This window comes from Martes martes, assembly GCF_963455335.1.
Source record: "Martes martes genome assembly, chromosome: 7".
Classification (NCBI taxonomy): domain Eukaryota; kingdom Metazoa; phylum Chordata; class Mammalia; order Carnivora; family Mustelidae; genus Martes; species Martes martes.
Window position 1 is genome coordinate 145,353,948 of NC_137894.1, and position 6,484 is coordinate 145,360,431.

Sequence of the window (6,484 nt, forward strand, 5' to 3'; positions counted from 1 at the left end):
CACAGAGTGATGTGAATGTCCACCCTAGCTCCAGGGTGTGTGTGGACCTGGATGGAGGCCAGCTGACGTCACTGCTCAGAGGGAAGGAAATAAACAGGAGCATTTATATTTATGTGAGTGTGGGTGGGTTCCTATGGTTTTCTCATCTCCAAGAAAAAAACACCTGGCATGTGGGGGTAACAGGTGTCTGTGATGTGGACATTGTCAGGACAACTCTGGCTGGATATTAGGATGTGTTCGAAGCCCCACTTAGAAAAGGGTTGCATCAAAATCTGAGAGGAGATCACAGGCAGTAACCTCTTAGATCCTCATATGCAGGAAGTTCTTGCAAGATGGGTCTCTAAAAGCAAGGGAAACACAAACAAAAAGGAACTTTTGGGTCTTCATCAAGATAAAAATCTTCTGGGTTTTCCATATAAAGAATCATGTCATCTGCGAAGAGAGAGAGTTTGACTTCTTCCTTGCCAATCTGGATACATTTTATTTCTCTTTGTTGTCTGATTGCTGTTGCTAGGACTTCTAATACTATGTTGAACAAGAGTGGTGAGAGTGGGCATCCTTGTCGTGTTCCTGATCTCAATGGGAAGGCTGCAAGCTTTTTCCCATTGAGGATGATATTTGCTGTGGGTTTTTCATAGATAGATTTGATGAAGTTCAGGAATGTTCCCTCTATCCCTATACTTTGAAGCGTTTTAATCAGGAACGGATGCTGGATTTTGTCAAAAGCTTTTTCTGCATCAATGGAGAGGATCATGTGGTTCTTCTCTCTTCTCTTATTGATTTGTTCTATCACATTGATTGATTTGCGAATGTTGAACCATCCTTGTAACCCAGGGATGAATCCTACCTGGTCATGGTGGATAATCTTTTTAATGTGCTGTTGGATCCTGTTTGCTAGGATCTTGTTGAGAATCTTAGCATCCATATTCATCAGTGATATCGGTCTGAAATTCTCCTTTTTGGTAGGGTCTTTGCCTGGTTTGGGGATCAGGGTAATGCTGGCTTAATAAAAAGAGTCTGGAAGTTTTCCTTCTGCTTCAATTTTTTGAAACAGCTTCAGGAGAATACTAGAACTCATACAGCAATTCAGTAATGTAGCAGGATACAAAGTCAATGTCCAGAAATCAGTGGCTTTCTTATACACTAACAATGAAAATACAGAAAGGCAAATTAGAGAATCGATTCCATTTACTATAGCACCAAAAACCATAAGATACCTCGGAATAAACCTAACCAAAGAGGTTAAAGATCTGTACTCGAGGAACTACAGAACACTCCTAAAAGAAATTGAAGAAGACACAAAAAGATGGAAGACCATTCCATGCTCTTGGATGGGAAGAATAAACATCGTTAAAATGTCTATACTGCCCAGAGCAATCTATAGTTTTAATGCCATTCCAATCAAAATTCCACCAGTATTTTTCAAAGAGCTGGAGCAAATAATACTAAAATTTGTATGGAATCAGAAGAGACCCCGAATTGCTAAGGAAATGTTGAAAAACAAAAATAAAACTGGTGGCATCACGTTACCTGATTTCAAGCTTTACTACAAAGCTGTGATCACCAAGACAGCATGGTAGTGGCATAAAAACAGACACATGGACCAGTGGAACAGAGTAGAGAGCCCAGATATGGACCCTCAACTCTATGGTCAAATAATCTTTGACAAAACAGGAAAAAATATCCAGTGGAAAAAAGACAGTCTCTTCAATAAATGGTGCTGGGAAAACTGGACAGCTATATGTAGAAGAATGAAACTTGACCATTCTCTTACACCCTACACAAAGATAAACTCGAAATGGATAAAAGACCTCAACGTGAGACAGGAATCCATCAGAAGCCTCGAGGAGAACATAGGGAGTAACCTCTTTGATATCAGCCACAGCAACTTATTTCAAGATATGTCTCCAAAGGCGAAGGAAACAAAGGCAAAGATGAACTTCTGGGACTTCATCAAGATCAAAAGCTTCTGCACAGCAAAAGAAACAGTCATCAAAACAAAGAGGCAACCCACGGAATGGGAGAAGATATTTGCAAATGACAGTACAGATAAAAGGTTGATATCCAGGATCTATAAAGAACTCCTCAAACTCAACACACACAAAACAGATAATCATATTAAAAAATGGGCAGAAGATATGAACAGACACTTCTCCAAGGAAGACATACAAATGGCTACCAGACACATGAAAAAATGTTCATCATCACTAGCCATCAGGGAGATTCAAATCAAAACCACATTGAGATACCACCTTCCACCAGTTAGAATGGCCAAAATTAGCAAGACAGGAAACAACGTGTGTTGGAGAGGATGTGGAGAAAGGGGAACCCTCTTACACTGTTGGTGGGAATGCAAACTGGTGCAGCCACTTTGGAGAACAGTGTGGAGATTCCTCAGGAAATTAAAAATAGATCTTCCCTATGACCCTGCAATTGCACTGCTGGGTATTTACCCCAAAGATACAGACGTAGTGAAAAGAAGGGCCATCTGTACCCCAATGTTTATAGCAGCAATGGCCACGGTCGCCAAACTGTGGAAAGAACCAAGATGCCCTTCAACGGATGAATGGATAAGGAAGATGTGGTCCATATACACTATGGAGTATTATGCCTCCATCAGAAAGGATGAATACCCAACTTTTGTAGCAACATGGACAGGACTGGAAGAGATTATGCTGAGTGAAATAAGTCAAACAGAGAAAGTCAAGTATCATATGGTTTCACTTATTGGTGGAGCATAACAAATAATATAGAGGACAAGGGTAGATGGAGAGGAGAAGGGAGTTGAGGGAAATTGGAAGGGGAGGTGAACCATGAGAGACTATGGACTCTGAAAAACAACCTGAGGGTTTTGAAGGGGCGGGGTGGGAGGGTGGGGGAACCAGGTGGTGGGTATTAGGGAGGGCACAGATTGCATGGAGCACTGGGTGTGGTGAAAAAACAATGAATACTGTTACGCTGAAAATAAATAAAAAATTAAAAATAAAAAAAAAAGATAAAAATCTTCTGCACAGGAAAGGAAACAGTCAACAGAACTAAAGGGCAACCTATGGAATGGGAGAAGATATTTGCAAATGACACTACAGACAAGGGGTTGATATCCGAGATCGATAAAGAACTTACCAGACTCAAACCACCACCTCCCCCAAAAAACAACCAAATAATCCAGTCAAGAAATAGGCAGAAGGCATGGATAGACACTTCTCCAGAGAATACATACAAATGGCCAACACACACATGAGAAAATGTTCCACATATCTTTTCACCATGGAAATATAAATCAAAACCACAATGATATATCACCTTTCATGAGTTAGAAAGGCTAAAATTAATAAGACAGGGAACAACAAATGTTGGAGAGGAGGTGGAGAAAGGGGAATTCTCTTATGCTGTTGGTGGGAATGCAAGTTGATACAGCCACTTTGGAAAACAGTGTCTGGATGCCTCAAAAAGTTAAAAATAGAGCTACCCTTTGACTCAGCAATTGTTCTACCAGATATTTACCCCAAAGATACAGATGTAGTTTAAAAAGTTGCATATGAACCCCAATATTCATAGGATTATTGTCCACTATACTGAAACCGTGGAAGGAACTGGGATGTCCTTCCACATATGAATGGATAAAGAAGATGTGGTCCAAACATTCAATGGAATATTACTCAGCCATCAGAAAGGATGAGCATCTACCATTTCATTGACTTGGATGGAACCGGAGGGTGTTATGTCAAGTAGAATAAGTCAAGAAGAGATAGATAATTCGGGCGCCTGAGTGGCTCAGTGGGTTAAAGCCTCTGCCTTCAGCTCCCGTCATGATCCCAGGGTCCTGGGATTGAGCTCCCATTGGGCTCTCTGCTTGGCGGGGAGCTTGCTTCCTCTCCTCTCTCTGCCTGCGTCTCTGCCTACTTGTGATCTCTGTCTGTCAAATAAATAAATAAAATCTTAAAAAAAGAAGAGAAAGATAATTATCCTATGGTTTCACTTCTATGTGGAACATAAGGAATAGTGAAGAGGACCACAGAGAAAGTCAATTATCATATGGTTTTACTTACTTGTGGAGCATAAGGAAAAACACGAAGGACATTAGGAGAGGGAAAGGAAGAGTGAATTGGGGGAAATTGGAGGGGGATATGAAACATGAAATACTGTAGACTATGAGAAACAAAATGAGGGCTTTGGAGTGGAGGGTGGTGGAGGGATGGGTGAGCCTGGTGATGGGTATTAAGGAGGACACGTATTGCATGGAGCACTGGGTGTGGTGCATAAACAGTGAATCTTGGAACAGTGAAAAATAAAATCAAAATTAAAAAAAGGTAATCAGAGAGGGAGACAAACCACGAGAAACTCTGGATTCTGGGAAACAAACAATGGTTACAGAAGTGAGGGTAGTGGGGGTTGGGTAGCCAGGTGATGGGGATTAAGGAGGGCAGGTGATGTGATGAGCATTGGGTGTTACACGCAACTAATGTATCTTTGAACACTACATCAAAACTAATGATGTACTATACGTTGGCTAATTGAACATAAAAAAAAGAATACAGACCTTTTTTTCCACGTTTTTTAAAAATTTCCTTTCAGTGTTCCAGAATTCATTGTTCATGCACCAAGGAAATAAGGGCTTTGACACACTGGACCAGATAGATTTCTTTATTATTTTTCTGGGCCCTTTCTCTTTTATTTTGATCAATTTAAGTAGAGGATTCTCAGGTGTATTGTGTTTTTCCTCCAAAGTATCACGTGTCGTGATGAGCACCGGGTTTTATACTGAACAGATGGAGCATTGGATATTATATCAAAAGTCAATGATGTCCTTTACCTTGGCTAATTGAATTAGAAAAAACATATGCAGATCCCGGTTTCTTTGATCTTTTCTGTGTTTCTTAGTTTCTATATAATCTCTTTCTGCTCCAATCTTGCTATTTCCTTCCTTCTGCTATATTTAGGATGAGTTGTTCTTTCTCTAGCACCTTTAGGTGTAATGTTAGGTTATTTATTTGAGATTCTTCTTGTTTCTTGAGGTGCTCCTGTATGCTGTGTGTTTCTGTTTTAGGACCACTTTGCTGCAGAGAAATGACAGGATGGTGATAGAGGTTTTCTACTCTTTTCTTAAATTTAATTTTATTTTTTCAGTGGAGGTTTTATACTCGTGTGTGTGTGTGTGTGTGTGTGTGTGTGTGTGTGTGTGTGTGTGATCTTCTGGCTCTGCTGGAGGTTCTTGTGAGCCACAGTGAGTGCCACTGAGATTCTTATGAAGGTTTTGTTGACCTGCATCAGGATATTTGTAATTTATTGGTATTTAAGGACAAAAGGGAACTAATGTAACTTACTTTTTTTTTTTCATGTTAGTATATTTTTCTTCCTGTTACAACAAAGTTTCTAAGTCAGAGAGTGAATAGGTAAGCACAGAATAATGTCAAAGAGGCTCCCTTGGGGAAACAGCTCTATGGAGAGGAAACCCCAGACCCTGACAGGAAACGTGCCATAGACTCCATCTGCACCTGCTCCTGGGATTGAAGACAGAATTGGTGAGGAGTGTGCACCCTCTGCTGGTCTGACATTCTTGTAGTTTGAGGTTTGTGTCGGGGCTCACACTGATGTCCCCTCACTGTGTCTGTTGCACAGTAATACACGGCTGTGTCCTCGGCTCTCAGGCTGTTCATCTGCAGATACAGCGTGTTCTTGCCGTTGTCTCTGGAGATGGTGAATCGGCCCTTCACAGAGTCTGCATAGTATGTGTAACTACTACCACTGCTAATATCTGCAACCCACTGCAACCCCTTCCCTGGAGCCTGGCGGACCCAGCTCATGCCATAGCTACTGAAGGTGAATCCAGAGGCTGCACAGGAGAGTCTCAGGGACCCCCCAGGCTTCACCAGGTCTCCCCCAGACTCCACCAGCTGCACCTCACACTGGACACCTGCAGACACAAGACATCCCAGTCAGGAATCCGTCACATACCCATGGTTTCTCTCACTCATATCCACTCACATCCTCAACATCTCTTGCTCTCCAGAAACTACCTTTTAAAAGAGCAACGAGGAAAACCCAGCCAAGCACAAACTCCATGGTGAGTTGTCTGTGTCCTGTCCTGAGTACTGACTGGAACACCTGGGAATCCTGGTGCTGGGGCTCCTCTCCCAGCTGCAGAGTCAGGTTTGGGCTCTTTTTAACCAGTAGATGGAGGGCCCTATTTGCATGTTCTCTGACTATATATTCAGCTTGGGATCTATGTGACCATAGAGGGCAATGACCAGAAGTCATCTGACTGCCTTTGTTTTGGTTGTTTTGACCACTTTAGAAAAAATATGATTTTCATTATATAACTTTCCAGATACACACTTGGACATGTGTTACTTTCTTTTTACATATTCACACAAATGTGGGATTGATGTCATGTTATGCCATAATGAAACGTAAACCTATACCCAGAATTTTAGAGGGTTTTGTGAGGAGTATGGAGTATGATGCCTCCATCAGAAAGGACGAA

General features: G+C 41.5%; 1 gene segment (V, D, J or C); it reads right to left on the reverse strand.

The window, feature by feature from the left end:
• Positions 1-283: 283 nt before the first annotated feature.
• On the reverse strand, positions 284-6,130 carry LOC308346752 (immunoglobulin heavy variable 3-21-like). The segment is given in 3 exons: positions 6,018-6,130; positions 5,604-5,914; positions 284-340 (listed from the first exon to the last, which is right to left on the reverse strand).
• Positions 6,131-6,484: the final 354 nt, after the last annotated feature.